General features: G+C 36.8%; 1 protein-coding gene and 1 long non-coding RNA gene across 2 annotated transcripts in view; one reads left to right on the top strand and one right to left on the bottom strand.

The window, feature by feature from the left end:
* LOC141457862 (EGFR adapter protein-like) overlaps positions 1-23,871 on the top strand; it is a 454,378-nt gene that overhangs the window by 11,151 nt on the left and 419,356 nt on the right. The window lies entirely within an intron of this gene.
* The window catches only part of LOC141457870 (uncharacterized), a 30,926-nt gene continuing 19,394 nt past the window's right edge, over positions 12,340-23,871 (bottom strand). Inside the window, exons 2-4 of the long non-coding RNA XR_012460590.1 lie at positions 23,114-23,240; positions 22,493-22,717; positions 12,340-20,554 (exon numbers count right to left, since the gene is read on the bottom strand). This is a non-coding gene — a long non-coding RNA (uncharacterized lncRNA). The remainder of the gene's footprint in view (positions 20,555-22,492; positions 22,718-23,113; positions 23,241-23,871) is intronic.

Raw genomic sequence — 23,871 nt, forward strand, 5'->3', positions numbered from 1 at the left:
AATCGAAAAGTTGTTGATACTGAAAAAGGTGGCCTTGCCAAAACGTGGTCCAAACCACTAGTTGAAAACTCATAGTGAAATTCTAGGCGCCACGGTGGCCGAGCGGTAAAAGCCTAGACCCGCATTACTAAGATGTATTGTTGGTTTAGTGGGTTCGATTCTCAGTCACTAGTCATTGGATTTTATTTAATGGTTAATTAAAGAAATTTATAGTAAAGTATGTTAGGCGGTTATAGGCTAGACCCGCAAAGCTAAGATGTATTGTTGGTTTAGTGGGTTCGATCCCCGGTCTAGAGGCCTTGGATTTTATTTAATGGTTAATATGAGAAATTTATAGTAAAGTATGTTAGGCGGTTATAGGCTAGACCCGCAAAGCTAAGATGTATTGTTGGTTTAGTGGGTTCGATTCCCCTGGTCTAGAGGCCATGGATTTTATTTAATGGTTAATATGAGAAATTTATAGTAAAGTATGTTAGGCGGTTATAGGCTAGACCCGCAAAGCTAAGATGTATTGTTGGTTTAGTGGGTTCGATTCCCCTGGTCTAGAGGCCATGGATTTTATTTAATGGTTAATATGAGAAATTTATAGTAAAGTATGTTAGGCGGTTATAGGCTAGACCCGCAAAGCTAAGATGTATTGTTGGTTTAGTGGGTTCGATTCCTCTGGTCTAGAGGCCATGGATTTTATTTAATGGTTAATATGAGAAATTTATAGTAAAGTATGTTAGGCGGTTATAGGCTAGACCCGCAATGCTAAGATGTATTGTTGGTTTAGTGGGTTCGATTCTCAGTCACTAGTCATTGGATTTTATTTAATGGGTAAAGAAATTTACAGTAAAGTATGTTAGGGGGTTATAGACTAGACCCGCAAAGCTAAGATGTATTGTTGGTTTAGAGGGTTCGATTCCCGGTCTAGAGGCCTTGGATTTTATTTTATGGTTAATTATGAGAAATTTACAGTAAAGTATGTTTGCTAGTCGCCTCCGTCCACGACACCTAATTTGTGGTAGTTGGATGTAAAGCCCCGCCTGAAAAAATAGGCGATCACTTTATTTTACTTAGTGAACTTCTATTCAAATAAAGAGATAGACTACCACTACAATTGAAAAAAGATTGGGTGATTTTAGGTACAATAGTTAAACAGATAATTGAAGTTAAAGTTTAAAGAAAGTTATTCATTCTTTTTCAAATTTCGTCTGTTTATCTCGTAATGCCCAGCATTCTATGAAATCTTGTTCAAATGAAGAGAAATTTTATCTCTACTTTTAGAGAGAAATTGGATGAATCTAAGGTACAATAGTTCAGGAGATGTAAGCTGTTAACTTTTTTCAAAACAAAATTGTTTTGGCTTTTACAGCTGTTTGTTAATAACAATAACATAACCTACACGTAAATCTGGCATTTCTATTTGAACATTTTTTCCCAGAAAAAATCGATTAACGGATGTTTTGGTAGAGAAATGGAGATAGCAGGCTTACCTAAAAAAAAAAAAAATAAACTGAGTAAGTCGTGTGTGTAATTCACATTAACAGATTATTGTTTTAGATAAATAATATCACAGCGAAAACAATGTATTCATAAGATAGAAATCTTTTTGGTTCCAAGACTAGCGTATAGATGTCGTGACAGTATAACTTGCCCTTGAAATGACTAAACTTGTACTACTATTTATTAGTTTATGAATTATTCAAGACAATGTAGCTAGTAAAGAATAACTTATCTTCAGCTAAGTTTAATAGATTAAATAAGTACCATAGTGTGCTGTTTAATAGATAATACAAATGGAGAGAGAAAAACTAAAATAATTTAAAAAATATATTACTAGAAAACATCATCAATTTTAGCAAGTGTTTTTAAAGCTCACCAAAAGTGATTGCAATAACTATAAATTAATTTTGTTGCTTTACCCATACTCGGGAGTTGTTGAGCAGGGAATAAGGAAGCGTGAAAAGTTTTAAAAGGGAATTCCCTTTATATTTGATAAACTTTTCCAATTTTGATGTTTTATTTATATTTAAAAAAAAGAAGGTTAAAACGAAGGTTAGAATTGGTTCTCAGCTGTAAATTTAAAAGTGCATGTTCTTTTGAACATGACTTTTCTTAACGTAATATAGTAAAAGTAAAGTAAGTAAAGTAATCGCCTATTTTTTTTCAGGCGGGGCTTAAAGTCCAACTACCAATTAGGTGTCGTGGACGGAGGCGACTAGCAAACATACTTTAATGTAAATTTCTCATATTAACTATTTTTTTTTTTTTTTGGCGCATCAACAGCTGAGGTTATTAGCGCACGGAGCTTTTTCCAGTGCACTGCCGGCCTCCGGACAGTGTTCTCTCGTTACAGACAACACTGTCCATCACCGGACAGTGAGCTGTAAGAAGCTCCTAGGAAGAGAAAATCTAAGGGTCAGCTGCTGGATTCGAACCCGGGACCTCCGCGTGGGAGTCCAGTATGCTAACCTCATAGCTAATCCCTTCCCTCATATTAACTATTAAATAAAATCCAAGGCCTAGAGACCAGGGAATCGAACCCAGTACCACAATGCATATTTATCTTTACAGGTCTCGCCTCTAACCGCTCGGCTACCTCTTAACGTAATATACATAATTATGATTTTTAGCAAAAAAAAAAAGAAGAAGCTGAAAAACCACTATATTCATCCTGTAATGTGGCACTTCGGCTCGACTGATTTTCTACAAAATATTTCGACATTTTACGTTCATACTTTGAATTCCTAATTAATATTACACCGGTAATGAGACTTAAATCACTTACACTGAAATGGTACTTTCAACCTAGCGCTTTCCTTGAACTAGCTTAACCAGAGCTTTTCTGGAAAAGTCGTACCCGTGTTTATACCAGATAATTTAGTTGGTGTAATTGGTGAGACTGTATAAAACTGTACAAGTAACCACCATTCTAAACACCCTATGAAAAATCCATTTCTATGTATTTACACAATACAGAGTATTTTCTACGGAAGAAAAAGATAGATCATAAGTACGTAGAGGAAAAGTTATGGATACGTTGGAGGCTTCCATCGATTTATGTAATCTCTATGCATTGCATCCTCTCCAAATGTAGTGGCTTCTTCTGTGTTTTTTCTTTCATCCAATCTTTATAAAATTTATTACACAAATATATTTTAGGCCTAAAAAATAATAAAAATAAAGTGTAAGAATTAAAAATATATTTGGAGCAAAAAAATAAACATCTTGGTTATTTAACATATCGATTTAACTGTTTTCTTTGGGTGCGTTCCACTAAGCGCTCACAACGATCAAAATATAAGTACCTTCAGCCGTTCCACATGACGACCGCGGTCATAGTGTGGTCGTGGCGAAACGTCACTAATGACGTCACTATTTTAGCTCTCTCGAAGCTCACAACGCCCCACCTTGAAGAGCTGAGTCGAATTTGGCGCAATTTTTAAAAGAAAAGATGGCGACCGAAAAAATTATATCATGGTAAATGAAAGTATTATCTCATGTAAATAATTGAAAGTGTTTCTCGAAAGTCTAAAAAAAAAATAATAATAATAAAATGAAAAATTACTTATCCCTTTACATGCTAAATCACTGAATAACGATCAATTTCACTTTGATAGTTAATAATACGTGGCTTAAGTTTCCGCTTTTCACCATTGCGATTTTGTAAAACTGCATGCATCGGAACTAGATGAAGAACTTTCTAAAGCATTATTACGTTGCATTAATAAATATCCAATTGTTGCCACAAAAGACATTTTAATATTATTTAAACGTAAATTTTATAAATACTCCACGAAAATGTAATAAAAAAATTGAATTATATATATATTTTTAATATAAGTCGAACTTTACCAATAATTAATAAAGTTTATTAAAACTGCATATAAACGGGGTTAAAATTAAAAAACAACCTCTTCAAGCTGCTGACTTATTTTCGAGGTCGCCATTTGTAATGTTTACAAGAACGGTTAAAACGCCCCATAGTCCATTCCACTTGGGTTTTCGATTGTAACACTCGCAAGCAAGTGGAACGCGGCAAAACCGCGGTCGTGAGCGTGATCGTTGTGAACGCTTAGTGGAGCGCACCCTTTAAAACGAAAACTTTTGCAGTTTCCACAAAAGCACATAAAAAAAAACTATCAAAAACTATTACTTTTGCGCCGGGGAAGGTTCAACCTCGTTAGTGCTGTTTGGTGTGACAGAAAATTGAGAAAGCAAGTAATACAAATTGTATTTTAACTTGGCTATTTTTATGCCTGTTTAATCACCATCTAGCGGCATAATTAGAAACTGAAATATACAACTAGAATATTTATGATTTATGAGTTGGCTGGTCTCTCTCTTCATTTTATCAGATGTTATATTATATTATATATATAAATACACTTGTTGAACTGGAATTTAATTTTCATGAAAGACTCTTGGATCGAAGAGAACATAACTTATACTGGCTGGACGGTGCTGCCATCTTTACAAGAAAAACAAACTTCTATTAAGATTGAATAAAGATAAAGACAGTGGCAAGAAATAGTGCTGTTCAATTCCTTTCAAAATAATGCTTTCGCTAAATTTCTTATTTCAGTATTTTTATAATAAAAAAATCAATTTAATCTTATCTTAAAACTCGTAGTCTCTCAGGCAGAGACCATTTTAATGCTATCTGTTATACATTATAAGCCATTTCTACAAAAGTTTACAGTATTATAAACTTATTATATAGTTTGTTTTATCTCAAAACTGTTTACAGTGAACTTTAGAATATCCTTTAAGTACAATAGTTAAGCTCAGTTTAAATTGTGTAAACCAACGGCTTTAACAAATTATTATAAATTGTTGCTAAAAGTAAAAAAGAAAAATTCTATTTAATCATCTCCTAAGATTTTTTATTGTCTAACAAACAATTAGTTTGACTGTTATCACTAAGGAACGGATTCATATTTACATATTTACATATTTTTTTCTAGGCAATTTACAGACGTTTTTCAACTAGAAGTATTCATACTGACACTTTTTAAGCCGTTTGAGTCTACTTTTATTTCACATATTTCCACATATTTGGATGTTATCGCATATTTATACATATTTGATTAAAATAAATAAATATTTCTACATATTTAATCAAAATATGTACATATTTTTTCATATTTTTCATTTTGGGCATATTTTCATAATTGGGAGGTGGTTGACAGGAACTGTGAACCACAGACTGTAGGGCTGTGAATCACAGTGGGTACAATGGTTATTGTAATTTACACAGAATGCTGCTAAACAGTGATGGGCACTTGTTAGTTCTTTGAAGTTGTCTGACGTTGTCTGTTCTTTCAGCTCGTTCGTTGAAGTGTCCAATTCATTTCGTTCGGTCACTTAGTGTATTCTTTTTTGGGTGAAATGCCAACGAGAGCGCTCTGCGGAAAAACTACCTGGAAGATATCTATAAAGATACACTAACCAAAATTCGAGAACATATCAAAGATGGACCGATTTGGGTGTCAATTGATGAAACCACTGACGTTGAGGGCAGGTATATTGCCAATAAAGGAAAACTTGACAGTGATGCTGATCTGGATTCAAAGCCATTCCTTTTGAACTGTGAGGTTCTCGAAAACTGCAATCATTCCACCATTTCACGATTTTCATAAAAAAAATGTCCATTTTACTTAAATATTCCAGAAAATATTTTAAGAAAATCTTTCCACATAATTGACGAAAATAAATGCATATTTTAATTAAATATTTGGCATTTTTAAATACATAAAAATCCGTTCCTTAGTTATCACAATTAGTTTTTAGTTATCTTCTTTTTTTTTTACAGGCAGCGTTGTGATCGTATTTGTAGACACAATACCTTTGAATAATATCTGAACAATAAGATGTCTTTCTGTTATTACAATTCCCATGGTTTTAACAGAAATTAAATTCGCGCACCCTCCTGCAAAATATACAACTCAAACTTCACAATTCTAGAACTATTTGCATATGAATTAAACGTCCAGAACCCTAAAAACTAAGTACTATATTTTATTAATTTTTGTTTCAATATTTTTATAAAATCTTTTACGATTCATTAACGATTTCAATAACAGACATAAACACCATGTAACCTTCCTCAATTAGTCAGCAAGTGTAGTACGAGATGAATAATGGTGCGTTCCACTAACCGTTCACAACGATCACGCTCACGACCGCGCGATTTTGCCCGTTCCACTTGCTTGCGAACGTTACAATCGAAAACTCAAGTAGAATGGACTATGGGGCGTTTTAACCGTTCATGTAAACATTACAAATGGCGACCTCGAAAATGTCAGAAGCTTGAAGAGGTTATTTTTTAATTTTAACCCCAATTATATGCAGTTATAATAAACTTTATTAATTATTGGTAAAGTTGACTTATATTAAGTGGAGTATGTATAAAATTTACGTTTAAATAAAATTAAAATGTCTTTTGTGGCAACAATTGGATATTTATTAATGCAACGTAATAATGCTTTAGAAAGTTCTTCATCTAGTTCCGATGCATGCAATTTTACAAAATCGCAATTTAGTGAAAAGCGAAAACTTAAGCCACATATTATTAACTATCAAAGTGTAATTGATCGTTATTCAGTGATTTAGTTTGTAAAGGGAGAAGTAATTTTTCATTTTATTATTTATTTTTTTGGTAGACTTTCGAGAAACAGATTCAACTATTTACATTTCGGTCGCCATCTTTTCTTTTAAAAATTGCGCCAAATTTTTGTACGCCCACTTCAACCCAGCTCCTCTTAAGGTGGGGCGTTGTGAGCTTCTTCGCGTGAGCGAAAATAATGACGTCATTAGTGTTCGTTTTCCCCACGACCGCTATGAGCACGTCATGTGGAACGGCTGAAGGTATGTTTTGATCGTTTTGAGCGCTTAGTGGAAAGCACCCTAAATGAATCATAAGTGAAGTTGTAATCTCTACACCGATCTGTTTATGTCTATCTCTAATGATGGATTTAACATGTATTCAAACATACTTTTGCCGTCATAAGCTGGTTATCGGAGAATTTGCCTCGACCACTGTTCTTCCACTTTACCAGTGGTAAAAGGGAAGAATATATGAAGATGTTGATCTAGCGTGGAAGTTGAAGAAGCGTGAATTACACAATACACTGTGAGCTTCATTATACTCGCTGCAGTTCCACCAATACCCAAGCTCCTCCTGGCCTATGGAGTAACCAAGCTTACTTCCGTTTTTCTCCAACCATGCTTCTTACCTCCCCCCTATTCACAGCTTCACCTCCCACTACCTCATTTCCGTTTCCCCCCCCAACAATCCCAGTTTTACTTTTAAACCAACAACAAAAATTTCAATTTTCTTCCAAACTCCGTCAATTTATGTAGACTCACGTTTTATACTTTCTTCCCCTGCCTACTACGAAGCCGTTTGTTTTTCTTTACTCTTTTAAAACCCCAACTCCACTATGATAGCTTTAATGTAACCAACAAAATGGCCGCGGTTGCACAAACACGTCACCAGGCTGCGTTGTGAGTGACAAATTTCATTCCTCTACCTCTACACTTCACCCTCTACCATTTCAACGGGTGATTAATTTTTTTTGGCTCTTTTTTTGTCAGCTATGCCGACGGTATTTTGCTAGGCTGATTGCTTCCATTAATTTCAGGCTGTATAAAACTACTTCTCTGTACGTACTATCCTACTCCAGCAAAATAAATTACCCAAATTTTAATTAATCAAAAAGAAAATTCTCCTCTTCGTCCCTCCTCGTAACAAGCCACTAAAAGTTCCGAGTTTTTTTTTTTAATTAATGATGCACTTTTACCAATTAGGAGCGCTTTATTGCCATAATAAAAGCTCCCTTTTTTTCCATCCATGTTCATTCACTGAGAACTTGGAGATTAATGGACTCAGCTTTTTAAAAGAGCTTTATTAAAAAATCATCCCATAATTTACCTGCTATTATAAAAACCTTCTTGAGTGGAACTATTACTTCAATCTATTAAAATTTGGTCTAGAATAGGGAAAAAATATTATTTGTCCAAAAATCTTTTTTTTTTATGGCGTTTATTTTTGCTCCAATCAGCGCGTTGGCGCAATAAGTAACAGTGATAACAGAACTATGAATTACAGAGGTATACGAGTGGAGAAGTTACCTCCAGTGATAACACTCCAAGATAATAGGCTATAAGTCCACTCTCTTCACTTGAGAGGAGATCACAAGGCCACACTGTCTCTTAAGGCGTCTTGTCCGGGTTGTCAGGAAGAGTTCTAGAAGAAAGATTTTGAGCTAGAGGATTTACATGAGATTGCAGGTTGAAGTGGTTTTCTGTATCGTGCTTTCAGCGATTTGTGCGATAAAATGAATGTTAAGGCCAGTGTGTATAGTCCAGGTTGGAGCGTGTACAATAGTTCGAAGTATTTTAGATTGCAGAGATTGAATCCTTTGGAGATTGGTGCGTTTTGGTTGAACCCCACAGCTCTATTCCATACGCCCAGATGGGTTTTAAAATAGAAGTATAAATTAGTCTTTTGTTGTTCACAGAGAGTTTTGATCTATCGTCTAAGAGTCTTTTAAGTAGTCGATAGAGTCTGTTCAGTTCTGTTCTTTTAATTAAGTCTAGTGTGGGGGGGGTTCCAAGAAAGTCTTCTGGTCTAAGTAAAGGCCAAGGTAGTGGGCAACGCTGGGTAGAGGTGTTAGGTTATAGAAGACTGGAGGAAGAGTAAGGTGACGTTAGAGTGAAGTTGATATTTTGAGACTTGGTTTCATTAAGCTCTAATAGCCCATCTCTTGAACCACTGTTCTAATTCAATGCAGATTTCTGTGAGCAAGTACAGGATCATGGTTGGTGGACAGTAAGGCGGTGTCATCTGCGTAATGTAGTGTTAGGATGAGTTGGTATGTCTGAAGTGTACCTAAATGAAGTAAAGAATAGGACCCAGAAGCTGCCCTGTGGAACTCCAGCGTCGATTGGTTTAAGTGGGGAGAACGAAGATCCTATTTGCACTCGGAAGTATCTGTCGGACAAGTAAGATTTTAGGATTGAAATAAAACGTGGCCGGTAAAATATTCTTAAGCTTCCACAAGAGGCCAGTCTTAAACAAAACTAAATTCCACATTAAAATAATCGATTGAGGGTTTCTCCAGTGATGTAGAGTTTATTTTCATTCTTTCTTATTGTGTATTTCTTTATTATTTAAGGATAAAATTGTTAAAAGAATATTGAGAGTTTTTTTTTAATGAGAAATAATTGGCAATTTTAGTCGTGCGAGTGTTCACATCAGATAAGGAGAACGATTTCAAGGATGGCGATTACGATGGAATCTATTCAAAGAAAGGTGGCGTTTTTCTCAAGAAATAAATGTGGTCCAGTTTATCAAATTAGGCAGACTCTTTTAAGGTCACATGTAGCGCGAATTGTAGGAGATAAGGAGATTTCTAAAAAAATTACAAAGTATAGGATGGATAACCCCTAAGGATACAAAGAGTTGGTGGAGGACCAGATGCAGAGTGTCACCCTAAATAGGTAACTAGCGAGTTAACCCCCAAGGTCCAGTACTGGGTGCAAACTGCTTGCAAAGCTAGCCCACAGCTATGGGTTGGTTACTCAGGTACCGGTTGACCGATTTTGGCCAGTATTGTTCAGCTATTAATAAATAAGAGAGTTTAAGATAGTTAATTGAAGCTGCAAATAATGATAAATTTCTTGAGCAGACATCTTTGTTATAAATTGTAAACTTCAGAATATCAGAGATAGCAAGCACCATTCTTATCGTTTCCATAACAACAGAATGACGTCATTATATTTTATTGCACGTCTCATCGTTTTTGATGAATTGACTCTGGTACTATTATAGTTCCTTTCTAACCTTCTCCGTCATTAGCAGAGATTTTTTCTTTTTTTCTTTTTAATCGATCTCTTTGACTTCATTTTCATTGGAGTAGTAAATTTTTTACTTCCATTTCATTGCAGTAATTGTTGCTGTTGGTAACAGTAATTATTACGCTGATGAGAAAATTTCAAAATATCCGTTTTTTATGTGAACTAAATTCCTCAAAAATCTGGTTTCAACTTTCTCACCACTGTCTCTCTCCGCTCTCTCTCTTCACAGCTTACGTAATTCTTCTTTTCTTTAAACTGGGAGTTATTACTAACAATGTTTTCCTTCTTTAGCAAGAGAAAGTAAAAAGATTGTAAATAATTTATTACATGATCGATGTAAATGGGACAATTTTAGAAAAATGGCCCCTCCCAAAAAACAAAATCTATTCAAATACGTGATACTTCCGGGGAGGTTTTCCAATTTGTGTAATTACGAGTACATACGAGGTCTGTAAATTAAGTAATGAGACTGATTTTTTTAAAAAAATTTTATTCAAAAAGAATTACAATTCTATATTGTCACCTTCAAAATAACTTCCTTCTGAAGCCACACAGCGCTGGAGACGTTTCTTCTACTCCTCATAGCAGTGCTCGAACTCCGATACTGGAATAGCCTTCAGCTGGTCGGTTACAGCCGTTTGAATGTTTTCCGACTGTCCCAAAATGAGTTCCCTTGAGGTGATTTTTCAACTTCGGGAAAAGAAAAAAGTCACAAGGACTCCAAGTCAGGCGAATAACAGGAATGTTTTTACAGGGCCAAAAACTCTGTTTATTGAAATTGCTGTGTGACAAGGAGCATTATCGTGATGAAGCAACACCCACTTGTTCTTGGTCTCACACGAATGACCCTTTTTTCAGAAGTTTTTTCAAGAACCTCTCGGTAAAAGTGTTTTGATTGACCGTTTGACCTTGAGGTCAGAAACTCTTTGTGGACGATTCCGTGGATATTGAAAAAATCAAATCAGCATGCATTTGATCTTCGGACTTCGCCATCCTTGCCTTTTTTGGGCCTTGGAGAGATTAAAGTGTGCCACTCCATGCTCTGGTTTTTAGCGTTGAAGGCATCAGTCCGATGCACTGAACTCCTGGGTACTTAGTTCTTCAACTTAGGATGTCCTAAAAAGCTGGAAATCTTGAACTAAAGATGATCTTCTAGTCCAGCGTTTCCCAACCTTTTTTGGCTAGCGTACCACTTGGTAGTGCATCATGCTAAATTGTACCACTTCGTAAAAATGATTGTATTTCCGAAATAGAAATTGAAAGTGAAATTTGTTTTTACGAGTGTTATTTTACTATTATCATCTTTATTTGTATGGAGATACAATGTATCTGTTACAAAGGAGTTCCAAGTTTATGTTCACTTTATAAACTTTGTAAAGTGTAAGATCTTAGTTTTAAAACATTTTTTAAATTAAATTTAATGTGCCTTGGCATTACAATCAGTCTCTTTAAGCAGATTTTTACATCATTTAAGTTCTGTCGCATGATAATTCTATTAAATTTTCTTCATCTTTTATCGATAATGATGTAGCTTTTCCTAAATTTTCTTTATAGACAGGGTTTGAAATCCAATTATCATTTGTGTTTTCGGGTTCTGGGAAATACTCCATGAAAGACATGTTAAATGTACTATTGTATTTTTTCTCGTATATCTTGAGACAGACTAACCTTATTCACTTTACATATTAACAACTTTACTGTATATTATTAATTAAAATAATTTTTGATGAATTACAGGTAAAAAACGTTTCTATATTTTTATTTTTGATGTCCGCCATTATTGATTATTTTTCGCGTACCACAGGTTGGGAAACGCTGCTCTAGTCTGCTAGCCAGTTCTTATGCGGATGGCTGCCTAGGTTTAGTGAAAATGGTTTAGGTTGGTGGTTTAGGCGATTCACTTCTTTTTTTTAATGGTAGTACATGTTCAGGGCAAGCGGACTAGCTCAGTTCCCTGGATTGGAGTACTGCGCATGCGTAGAAGGCTGAGACAGCACACAGCCTGTTCATGTTCCTGCTTTGTTTATCAATTGAAGAAACTTGTTAGGCTCAGTGGAAGCTACATCTTTTCATGTGTGCATCTCAAGATTTTTGGCCCTAAAGATGGCCCCGATTATTTTCAAGATATTAATGAACTTGTGAAATCTCTTGCTCACCTTGTAAAGATGAAAAAACTTTCAGCTAGCGGTAAGAAAAAAAACAAAAAACGTACTCTGTTTCCATTAACTTCCTGCTCTAGAAAACTTGTAGAAGATTTAGGCCCAAAGTTTCCTGTCTAATTATGTTAGCCAAAGTTAAGTAGCAGTTTTATGAACTCAGAGAGAGAGAGAGAGAGAGAGAGAGAGAGAGAGAGAGAGAGAGAGAGAGAGAGAGAGATAAAACTTACAAAAATGTTCTCCAGTCTTAAATGAATGTTGAATACTAATGAGCTTATTAGGGGGGCGGCCCCAATTTAAATATTTCTGGAGAAGAAAGTAAAAACAAAAATCTCTTCTGAAATTCATTTTATTCAAACATTGAATGTTTACTGAATGATAATTTTTTTTTTTTCCTGACACATCGACAGCTAGAGGCCATTAGCGCCATCTTCTCTTCTGGCTCTTCTTTCCAGGATGCCCATGAAAGCTTTGATTAGATGGTGTAGAGCCGAGGGATATCCAAGCAATCCTAGTTGCCCTTGTTCTCTTTAGCTGACTAGTCGATGGCAGGGCAGGAAGGAAGTTGAAAGTGACGCGCTGGCCGCTATTTGTATTTAACTTCCTGTGCAGTGAAAACTCAAAATGGAAAATCTTCTAGAAAAAAAACAATACTTCCTCCAAACAGTAGCAGGAAAAAAAAAGCGATAAAGAAACATTTTGTTTTGTTTTGTTCGTGAAATGAACTTGACCTAACGTTATGTAGTAGAAAGGAAACGAATGACGACTTAATACAGGTATTTAGATGCACCATTTGGCTACGAAGACATAATATTCTCCAGAAACATCTATGTGCTTAAATCCTGTAGCAACGATGACAAGACTGTGGCCATACTGTTTACAAAGCGGAGGCCGGTACTTATTAACTCTGTCAAAATTAAAAATCTAATAATTTCCTGGAAGGCAGAGATCAAATATCTAGTTCTAATAATGGATAGGAGGCTGATATTCACAGCTCACATTAATGACCGTGTAAATAAAGGCAAAGCAGCTATCAAGAAATTATTTCCTCTGCTATCAAGGGACTCAAATGTTGATACCCAAAACAAGCTGTTAATCTACCGTGTAATTGTTAGACCAATGATGCTATATGCCTGCCCTGCATGGAACTTGGACCTGTAATACCATCTTCAAAAAGCTCCAAATAATTCAGAACAAGTTCTTAAGACTGGCTACTGACTCACCCAGATACACATACATCGAGACGCTCCACAAGAATACCGACTCCACTTACATCAAGGACATAGTTAGAAATAGTACACACAGATTTTTCACCAAACTCCATGACAGTGACATACCTATTTACAGCTAGACAGGAACATATGACATCAACATCCAGTACCAACATAACAGAGTCAAGCACATACTTAGCCTATAATATAGGATCATAATTAGGCTTCAACATTTTATTTTTACCTTTTTGAGGTTTTTATTTATTTTTCCCTCTAATTAAAGTACTCTATTACTATCCTGTGTACATATGCGATAACTGTGTAGGAGTTAGAATACACAAAATGGTACTCCTGAAATATTTTTGTACATACTTTGTAAATAAATAGATAAATAAATAAATAATACTAATAAAAAAAAAAAAAAAATCCTGTAGCAGAGCTAGCAATGAAATACGAGTATGAATGTATTTAAAAGTTATAGCCGATTAGAACGAATGGAAGAAAATGATTAGAGAAGGATTACGGTGATTTTAATCCAGGTTAAGCTATAAGGATGGCAGGAATATAGAGTACTGATCCATCCATTAGATGTAAGTTTGCATGTAAATAGTTGTATATAGTAGAGGGATGAATGTGTGAAGCGAATGTATTTATAAGTAAGAATGGAGAGTGAGTGATATTCTAGTGATGAGCACCTAGGCGAAAAACTTGACCTGCCCCAAACTTGACATCAGCTCCCATATAAGATGACGCTAAGGGTGGGAGGGTGAAAATGTGACACTGATGGAAAGCAGCAAGTGTGGAGTGAGCAGGGGTCGGAAAATGGGTAAGCTTGGTGGGAAAAACTGCTCGGAAAAGCTCTCTACACAAGAACTGCTAACCAGTTCCTTCAATCTTCTATGTTACATAAACAAGGGGCGGAAAAAAAGGAAAATTACTGAATTTCCATAAAAATTCCTTTTTCCTTTTCGAATTTTTCCTTTTTTTTTTTTTTTAGATAAACATGCCGAGTTAGGAAAAAAAACAAAAAAAAATACTAAGTTTACAAGTTTACGTATTTTTTGACCCCAACACGAAAGCAACACGATATGAACAACCTAAATTTAATTTAAATACAGTATTTCCGTGACGTTTCATTCGGACCGTTTTCAAATCTGGAGGTGAACACTTTTGAGTTGAGGTAGATTTGGGACAAGTAGCTGTTGTTCCAGACAGGTACGCAGACCAATTTGGAAATATCACTTTTTTTGAACTCAGCGGAACTCAGTACTTGATTATTTCCAAAAATTTGAGAGAAAACTTAATACAGGATATCATGAATGATGGCCAATAATCTAAATAGATAAGATTTAGAGTCATTTATTTGTTTTTAGGGACTGTGCCCTAAAAAGAAATGTGTACTTCCTGCTAAATAGATCAAGATTGATAAGGATACAGGCAGGAAGAGGAAGTTGTCAGTACCAAAGGGAGGAATCTAATTAAATTGCCCTAGAGAGAGAGAGATAGAGGAAGGAAGTTAGATCGGACAGAAGGTAATTGAGTCAATCTATTAGGGGAGGACTCGGCAAGGAACACACGAGAGGTCGCCAAGTTGAGCTTTAACCTCACTAAATCTAAACACAACACACTGCCAACAGAATAACAAAGAGATTTGTTTTTGAGAGAGAATTATTTAAGGCACCAGTGGCTTTCTAAAAGCTGAATAATTTATTTCGTTTCCCGCTATTCTCGCATTTACGTATTTTTGTCGACTCATTTTAATTTTGACTTATTCTTACGTTCATGTAATTGCCACAAATTTATTTATTTATTTTTTTGAAGCGGAACTACATTATTTAAGGGGCCCCAAAGTACGAAAAAATTGTTTATAACTCGTGTTCTGTGTTACTATCGTGTTTTGTGGCGTGTTTACAGAATAATTAGAAAAACCGAAACTGACTTTTGGGGAACAGGACAAAAGTCATATAGGGTCAGGTCAGGCGAATAAGGCGGTTGGCCACAAATCGGGTCTCTTTTTCCCTTACTCTTTCACGGAATTCAGCAAGCACCTCACGGTAGTAATGTTGATTCAATTATAATCGATATTTTCATCCGATTTGGACGTGGAAGGGCGACCCGGGTGGTCATCATCTCCGAGAGTCTTCTCGGCCATCTTGGAAACGTTTGAACCACTCAAATACTCTCGCACGTGATTAACATTCATCACCATAATCTTCTTTTAATAAAAGATCAAGTTTCAGTAGCGGTTTTACCAAAGTTTTGATGTGAAATTTCACGACAATTCGTTGCTCTACTACATGTGTAGTATCATGTTTTCGGCAAAACGAAAACTAACACCTCTTACACAAACACTGACGGTTCCGGTCAGACAAATTTCTCTACAAACACGTGAGACGCTGCTGTCGGTCGTTAGGATTTGGCGCATGCATAGTTCTTCTATAGCAGCATCAGTCTCGTTATTTAATAGCCACACCTAGTAAAGGGTCATAGGTTACCCCAAAAAAGCGATTTAATTTTTCCAAAAACAAATGCTTTTATTTTTGGCGGGGGTCGGGGTTAAAGATGTAACTTTGTGCCGCGGATGTACTCAGTGCAGTGCTTACGAAGCATGGAATTGTAAGTGGGGGGGGATATCCGGTTCTAAAATCACGCGTATTAGCTACCTTTTTGTTGAAACAGATTTTAATTATAAAGTTTGCGTTCCCGCTCCGTTCGCGACACCTAATTTGTTGTTGAATTGTTAAGCCACGCCCTCGAAACTACAGGCGACTGCTAGAAATATAACCTGTAAACCTGAATTGGATTAAAGATTTACCTATTTATCTGAAGTATAATTAATAAATTCTGTAAAATTTAGAATCAAGTATTATGAACAGAAATTTAGTTGATAAATTGTAGTAGATAAGAAAACTGTGGCTTTAACTAGGGTGATTGTGGCGCGTGTCGATTTGCACGCAGTTCGCTTCATTTCCTGCTTCATCGTCCTATGTGATAAAGTCTCTTGCAACTTGGCCAATCTTGACAGGATGCACTATCGTCTGCAAATGTTGCAGTTAAAGAGTTAGTATGTTGTGCAATAAGTAGAGAATAAAACGGAATGCAGTTCACTTCCTGCAGGACAAAATATATATTATTTTCTGTCATGATAACATTGACAAGAGATTAATGTTTAACGAACAGCTGATCACGATAATTGTGTGAGAATGTTTGAGTATTATCGCAAGAGATAGTGAAGAGAGTGTATCTTCTCTCTTGATTCTCCTCTCTTCGTGTGCTCCCTATTTTCCGTCGCGTATTACTTTTTCCACTGTTTTCTCTTTACTCCCAGCATGCAACTCTTTGGCACCATATTTCCCGGTGAGGAGCTCAGCAATGTAAGGAAATGCCTCTTTTCCCCTTTTTCATCTAATCTTATTCTATATCTAAACTTGTGAATGTGTGGGTGAGAATATTTACTCATGAGCAAAGAGAAAACGCCCTGAGAGAATAGAAGGAATATTGTTCTATTCCTGTTCAAATATCTACACCTTACCTTCTTTTTTTTCTATTACTAAAATTTATTAAATTTTTATTCATCTCAATGCATTTAATTATGACGAAGCAGTTACGTCACTTCCTCTTAGTGTTTTATCCAATCGAAATTTCCTTTAAACTTATAATTGGTACTAAAAAGTAGTTCCCTTCAATACTTGTGCAAGAACACTTTAATGATACAATTTTGGGAGGCAAAAAAAACGCCTTGAACTGCGAACAAAACCTTGTTCAGTAAAGTGCATTTCCGGTTTGTTGATTTTCCCCAGATTTGGAATTATTGTTACGTATTCAGTGCTTAATTATACTTAGCAGGTGATAAGTCCACACATTCGAATGGTACTTCAAAAGAAAGTCCAACCAAAACCCTTAATAGTGACTTCAGTCAAACTCCTAAGAAAGAAATTTTATCAAAAAAAAAAAAGTTATAGAAAATTTTCAAGAAAAATCGAAGTGGCACTTCCGGCTCGCTCCAGGGGCTTTCTGTAACGTCCAAGAGTGGCATCTTAAACTAGACATTAAATGTTAACTTCATGCCATTTTTCCTTTTATGAATTGGAAAATTAAAAAAAAGAAAGAAAAACACTAAATTTTATCCCGTGAAATAAACTTCCGTTTAGGCAAAATTGTTCGAATTTCGTATTTTTTTTGTTTGTTTTTGTTTTGTTTTATGAAACAAATTTAGTCCGTATTATTATTAAGGCGCCACGGTAGCCAAGCGGTTAAGAAGTGAGACCTGCAAAGCTAAGATGTATTGTTGGTTTAGTGGGTTCGATTCCCAGTCTCTAGGCTTTAGATTTTATTTAATGGTTAATATGAGAAATTTATAGTAAAGTATGTCAGGCGGTTATAGGCTAGACCCGCAAAGCTAAGATGTATTGTTGGTTTAGTGGGTTCGATTCCCAGTCTCTAGGCTTTAGATTTTATTTAATGGTTAATATGAGAAATTTATAGTAAAGTATGTCAGGCGGTTATAGGCTAGACCCGCAATGCTAAGATGTATTGTTGGTTTAGTGGATTCGATTCCCGGTCTAGGCCTTGGATTTTATTTAATGGTTAATATGAGAAATTTACAGTAAAGTATGTTAGGCGGTTATAGGCTAGACCCGCAATGCTAAGATGTATTGTTGGTTTAGTGGGTTCAATTCCCCCAGTCATAGGCCTTGGATTTTATTTAATGGTTAATATGAGAAATTTATAGTAAAGTATGTTAGGCGGTTATAGGCTAGACCCGCAATGCTAAGATGTATTGTTGGTTTAGTGGGTTCAATTCCCCCAGTCATAGGCCTTGGATTTTATTTAATGGTTAATATGAGAAATTTATAGTAAAGTATGTTAGGCGGTTATAGGCTAGACCCGCAATGCTAAGATGTATTGTTGGTTTAGTGGGTTCAATTCCCCCAGTCATAGACCTTGGATTTTATTTAATGGTTAATATGAGAAATTTATAGTAAAGTATGTTTGGCGGTTATAGGCTAGACCCGCAATGCTAAGATGTATCGTATTGTTGGTTTAGTGGGTTCGATTCCCGCGGTCTAGGCCTTGGATTTTATTTAATTGTTAATAAAAAGAAATTTATAGTAAAGTAGGTTAGCAGGTTATAGACTAGACCCGCAATGCTAAGATGTATTGTTGGTTTAGTGGGTTCGATTCCCGGTCTCTAGGCCTTGGATTTTATTTAATGTGAGGAATTTAAAGTAAAGTATGTTTGCTAGTCACCTCCGTCCACGACACGTAGTTGGACGTAAAGCCCGCCTTGAAAAAATAGCCAATTACTTTACTTACTTACTTTTCTTTATTATTTAATGAGTGGTAAAGCTCGTAGATTGCACTGAAATGGGACCTTAGAGGAGAAATCAAATTACATTTCCGTTTAGAAATACCCTGAATAGAATCCCCCCCCCGTAAATTGTTTCAGATGAAATTTTTACTACTTCCGATTTCAAAGAAAAGAGTTTCACCCCCTAATTGGCTACTTCCGCCCGTCACTTACACCAATGGGAATCGGAGTAGGAGTAGGTCGTGTGAGTATTCTATTTAGTGTTTCTTTCCCCCCCACAATTTAAGGGGGGATACAGTTTGAGGTCATTGCCATGGTAACAGCGCTATCTCTGTTTGAGATAACTCATGTCCATGAAGACAGTAGAACTGTAGAGGCCTGTTACAAAGAGCAGTGAACTGCACTCGAATCTCGGACTTCAATAATAGACTTCCCTGGCTAATCTCATCTCACTATGATACCCCCTCTCTCTCCCTCTCATTACAAGACTATTCTTGGCATTAAGAGACTATTTTCTGTAGTTATGAAGTCTTATCCCGTATTATTTGTGTGGGATTGCGGGTAGAATTACCAGCGGGAGAGCCTACAAAGTATCTGGACCAAGAACACGTTGGGTAATAGAATGAAGAGACTAACATATATCGGCTATTAATCTAGTACAAAACTAGGTAGTAAAGTTTCCAAAAGGGGGCAGGCAATGAACCAGAACAGCCAACAAGTTACTCCAAGAAGTTAAGTAACTGAGCACAATAACACCCGGGAGAACTGGATTCCCGTTGGTTAACACTCTGAAATTAATTCTACGTCTATACGTCTATATTGTATTACTAAAAGGGGAAGGCAATAGTTTTGGTCTTCCATTTTGGGCCCTCTAGAGTTGGAAAGGAATACATCCATTCCTGGGCATGCTCGTAGAAAGGGCCAATTTCCTTTGAGTGAATAGTTGTGCTTATAGTTCTCCCTTTCTAACGCCACTTACCAAGAGGGGGGCTTTCTACCACTAAGAGGTCTCTCTCTCTAAACTTTAAGGTCACATACCTTCAGCATGGTCGAATATGGGCAACCATTACAACCGTGATGTCCTATTTTAAGCACACAAGCACACACAAACCCAGCTCAACCCTTTGATAAACTCTGGATTGCTAGTAAAATTCACTATCTTAGTTTTTTACTAGGTCACATTTCTGCGAAAATCTTCAAAGCTGAAAATCTACAAAAAAAAAAAGGGCCAGCTTAAATTTTTTGTTTTTAAATTTCACGCAAACAAACTTCCTTTTCCGCTCAGATGGAATAAGACGGGCATTACCGGTGGGAAATAGTAATCAACAATCTGCACGATTCGGCAAAGAGTTACTACTTCCGCTGTACCAATTCTTTCGGAATATGACATTAAAACCTAATTACTATTGTTGTCCATTCTTTTTGGTGACTGATTCATAGTTTCAATAGGATGAAGAAATAATTGCCATTTCAGTCGAGTAAATTTGGAGTCCATGAACAGACAAGACAGAAGACACACCAACCCTGTAATGTAAAAATATTACTTTCTAAACTAGCCCTGAAGATGGACCTAGTCCCTAGATCGAAAAGCTCGGCAAAATAAATTTACTCGACTAATTACTATTACTACTATAAAGGTAGCGCAAGTGCACAGTGCATTTCAAGGTCGCATTAGAGGGATGCTTAATCCCACCTAAATCCTGGAAATCCCTTAGGAACTATTTCCTGTAAAATCCTTACCTACTGGAAACGATCAGAACTCAACTCAACTGTGGCACTACGGCCCATTTAGGACCTTGGCCTCTGCCAGTACCTGACCCTAAGCTCTTCTATCCAAAGCCTTCCTTCTCCACTGTCTTACATTCAGCTCCCGGAGATCCTCTTCCACATCGCACATCCAACGCAGCCTAGGTCTCCCTCTCCAGTCTACTGCCTCCAAGGTGATCCTCCAGCGCTCTTCGTGATGCTCTCTCACTCTCCATCCTCTGCACTTGTCCCACCCAACACAACCTTCTCTGCTCTCTGCCCTGAAACAATCAGAATCATAACTAAAAACTAACGCAATGCTTACTCTGGAGTAACGGGAAAAGTTTGATAGAGGTAAGCTTGCCCAGTTGCAAGAGAAACGTTCCCAGAATTACAATTACCGTCCAATACTCTTGTCGATTTCTTGTGAAACAAGAAAAAAGTTAAAGGTGAATCATTTTTACTACTTTTAAAATTAGTACGATGACGTACAAAATTTTGAAGTTGAAGTTTGGAGTGAATATGAGAAGAGGAAATTAGTGCTACGCCATTGTTCCTGTTATAGAGAAGTTTAATATGCACCCAGATCCACAGACTGCCGGCATTAGCAGCACCAAGTAACACCTGTTACACCATCTTCTGCGCCGTCTCTTTCTCTCTTCATAGCTCCGCGGGTAACATTTGCTGCCGTTCATATTTTCTAAAATATAATATATTACTAAATTTATTAGTCGATGCGCTTAGCATATTAGGACAGGAAATCCTGTCTTGGTAAACTTTACCAAAGTGAGTTTGTCATTTGGTAAAGTTTAGGTGATCATAAATCCCTCAATAAATCATTAGTATCGTTTTACGCATTGATATCTGTGAAATTGGTAATTTAGGAGTAAAACAATTTTTTTAAATTTTATGTACGGAATCGATATACATTTATCGTTATCCTTAGAGCTAATTGGTGGTGCAAATTTATGGAGTTCAGCCAAACCTTCGCACTTGCGGACCAAAAAGGGATTCCGGTTAAAACTACTCCTTAGTTGTTCCTCCTTTCTACGATGACTAACCTTACTCTTCATAATAACTTCAATATCACAAGCTCCATCTTATTAGTTCCTAATCTTTTCGAACAGTCCCTCTACTTCAGTATCACTATGGCGGACAGTCTCCACCCACCTCGACTGAATCGTAAGTAGCCCCAAGACTTTCTTGAGGTCTGTCTGTAGATCATCACCATCATCATCTCGATATCCTGTAGAAGAGTGCTATCACTGGATAGTTACTCTTCTCCAGCTCATCACGCAGCATTCTTCTTACTCATATTCTTCTTTTTATTTCTTGGCAATTCAGCCCAAGAAGGGCCCTAGGCTCCTCAATTTTCCGATTGAGATTTCTAAGCCCCACGCAAGATGCAATGGAGGATCTAGGATTTAATGGGTTTTACTCCCCTTTGCCGAAGCTATCTCCAAGGGAAGGAAGCCCTTGGTGCCTTGGGGTGAGTGTTTACGTGAGTGTATTAGATTAGATTGTATTAGAAAAGGGCGGTTCCACCAAAAAAGGGGAAGGAACGCAGGCAATCCAAAATGGTTCCCATTGTTCCCCGCCCACCCCTCATCTCAAGAGAGATACCGGGGCTTTAAAACAACAAATCCGGCTAAAGGTTGCCAAATGTCAATACAATAAACTAATAAAATAGTAACAGGACACTAGGGAGCATGGCGGCTCAATCGCCCAGTGCATTGAATAAACCTAGAAAGTTCTGGTAAAGATTACCAGATGCTGCAATCTCCGGTAGGGAAACATTTAACCTTCCGAAGACGAGGAATCTAGTTTCAGAATAAACGGGGCACACCTCTACAAAGTGCTGCACAGTCTCATTGGACTAACCACAGCCAGCACAATTTGGCGACTGGATAAGGCCGCATTTGAAAAGATGATACGCTAAATTCGCTTGTCCACTCATCCAACCTGAACCAACTGGCCGGATCCGAGACCTGCTAAAACCAACCATATCCGTTTTTGACAGGCCAAGGTACGTGAGTGTATGGTGTGTTTCTATAGTACAGTTGAGGGTGCATGGAGTACTGTGCTAGGAACCTGTGGGATTGTAAAACCCAGGAAGCTGCAAGCAACAGCCACCACCTGCCGGGATGACACTCCGCCCTTTTAGCTGCATTGCAAGTCCCATCCTACATATAGAAGAAGGTTCCTTAAAAGACAACAACCTTGGACTAGGCCTGCGATTTTTCTTAGAGCAATGTCGAGCTTCAGGTAGAGCAATGTCGAGCCTTAGGTAGAGCAATGACACCTCAGGTAGTTTTGGACAGGATGACGTCTACAGGTCCGAGACTGGGGAAATCTCCCCATACTCTGCCAAACTGCACTGCGGCCATTTCGATATTCACCCTTGGCAAACATTTTCTCTCCTTCTCCCTCTTGAAAGCATTATTCTGTAAATATTAAAAAGGAAAATAAATGCTCTATTAATGAATTTTGAACACCTGGTGTGTTCTATTGGGTAGTATTTGGCAACAGCTGTTCGTTTAGGCTATTTTTTTTGTAATATTATTTGGAATTGAATTTTAAATTAATTTTTTACTGAATGCAAAAAAATTATCCATATTCCTATTATTTGGGAGATAATCTTCTGATCTTGTCATTATTAAATTAAAATAAATTATTGAAGGAATTCATAAACATCTATTTTTGTTTACAGCTCTCAAAATTCCATTAATCTGTCTCTCGTAGAAGTCTTTAAAAAACCGGTTGAACCCATGAACTATGAGACGATTATTTGCCCTTTGTTCTGAATTCAAGCGATATTTGAAAACGCCATAAAAAGTTACCTTAAAGAGTTCTAGAGTGAAAATCCCGTGTAGCCAGCTGTCTGTCTTCTGATGAGGAGTGCCACAAGTTAGAAACGTTTTGAAGAAGTCTGGGGTGCCTCTGGCCTTAGTCTCCGAGATCAAGAACCTGAAAGGATTAGAGAATTGTTTTTAGGTAAAACGATTCTTGTAATCTTTGGCTTCTAGGGAATATGATTGTGTCTTTAAGATATCCAGTTTTTCAAGTCAGAATTAAGGATGCAATACGGGGGAGAGACAGGTTTAAGGGAATGGTTTGGGAGGGTTTTCAGGCGAGAAATTCGGGAAGGTTGACGCAGAGCGGTGGAAAAAGCTGGAGAAATCCACTTGTAATCCAATTTTGGGGGGAAACTCTTGGAAATTTTTTTTTTTTAATTACTCTCAGACGGAAAATCCTACCTCCTATCATCTTGAACCAAATTCCTATACCAACTGTGGACAAAGACTGCACCTAGACAAACGGTTGACATGGAATCCCCATACTAGACTGAAAAGACAAGAAACTAACCAACGCTACAAACTTCTCGCCAGACTACTTGACAAACGTTCGAAACTTAGCTAACAAAACAAAAGACTCTTATATCTACTGTTACTGCGACCCATTTGGTCATACGGCATCGAAGTATGGGGATCGACTAAGCGTTCCAACTCACTACGCCTCCAGGCATTACAGTCAAAAATACTTCGAAAACTTCTTAACGCTCCGTTCTATGTATCTAACCTCATCATCCATAATGACC

This window comes from Rhodnius prolixus, unplaced genomic scaffold (genome assembly GCF_049639745.1).
Source record: "Rhodnius prolixus isolate KJV_2025 unplaced genomic scaffold, Rpr scaffold_5, whole genome shotgun sequence".
In the NCBI taxonomy this organism is placed as follows: domain Eukaryota; kingdom Metazoa; phylum Arthropoda; class Insecta; order Hemiptera; family Reduviidae; genus Rhodnius; species Rhodnius prolixus.